The following is a 1054-nucleotide window of genomic DNA, read 5'->3' as shown; positions in this document are numbered from 1 at the left end:
ATTCTAGGCAAATCCGGAAAATATGGAAACTTCCATATTCGGTTAAAGATGTACTTTCCTAATTCTACACGAAATCTAATCTAAATCTCGCAGAGTATATTCTTTCGTAAGTCAAAAAAATCATCAAAATTGTTCTTTCCTCCACTCGAACCCGAGTTATTCAAGAGAAAATTATACATACAAACCACTATACCACATATGATTCACGCTATTTTGATACGTATACTAGCTTATATACTAGAAAGTATAATAAAAAATTTAAAACTAATCCTGGATTGCTCCATGATTAATTTCTGAGTTTTGTATATATCGTATTTTCATATAATAGAGTTAAAAGTGAACGTTTAAAGTTTAAGACGAAATCATAAAGATATTTCCGTAAATTTAAAAGTACTGGGGCGAACATTAAAGATATTTCCTTGAACCAAGAGTTTTGGGGCGAAATCGAGGACTAATTTTCAAAAATAAAATTTCCGGGGAAAAAATAAGAAAGGAACTAATCTCAGGGGACAAGAGTGTAATATATTAAAATTTAGCCATGTCTGTTTCGTAGTTTGGAACGTTCGATGTGGAAGACAAATGCTCGACCCATCTGGCTTGGTCCAAACGACGAACTGAACACACTACAAGAAAACACATGCTTAACGACGAAAATTAACGAGGAAAAACAATCCTCGTAAATTTGCGTCGAGTTTACGACGAATTTACGTGAAAAACTAAAGTCATCGTTATTTCCTCGTAACGTAACGACAAAACTGTTTTGTCGTAAAGTGGATGTAATTTTACGAGTATTTTACGAGGAAAAACTATTTCCTCATAAATACGACGTAAAATTTGCGTGGTATTTACGAGGGAATAGTTTACGTGTATTTAGCGAGGAAATTTTTGAATCCACCAACTTCATAGGTGTTACACGTTTTTTTTGCCCACCTAATTAATTTTCGTCGTAAATTCATAGCAAAATTACAACTACCAGATTCGAATTTTCCTATAAATATGGATGTTTGAACATCATTTTAAACACACCAACAACAAAAAACGTGAAAGAAAAAAA

The sequence above is a fragment of the Brassica oleracea genome, chromosome C4 (genome assembly GCF_000695525.1).
Source record: "Brassica oleracea var. oleracea cultivar TO1000 chromosome C4, BOL, whole genome shotgun sequence".
Lineage (NCBI taxonomy): Eukaryota > Viridiplantae > Streptophyta > Magnoliopsida > Brassicales > Brassicaceae > Brassica > Brassica oleracea.
The sequence above is the reverse complement of the archived record's forward strand: the minus strand, read 5'-3'. Positions refer to the sequence as shown.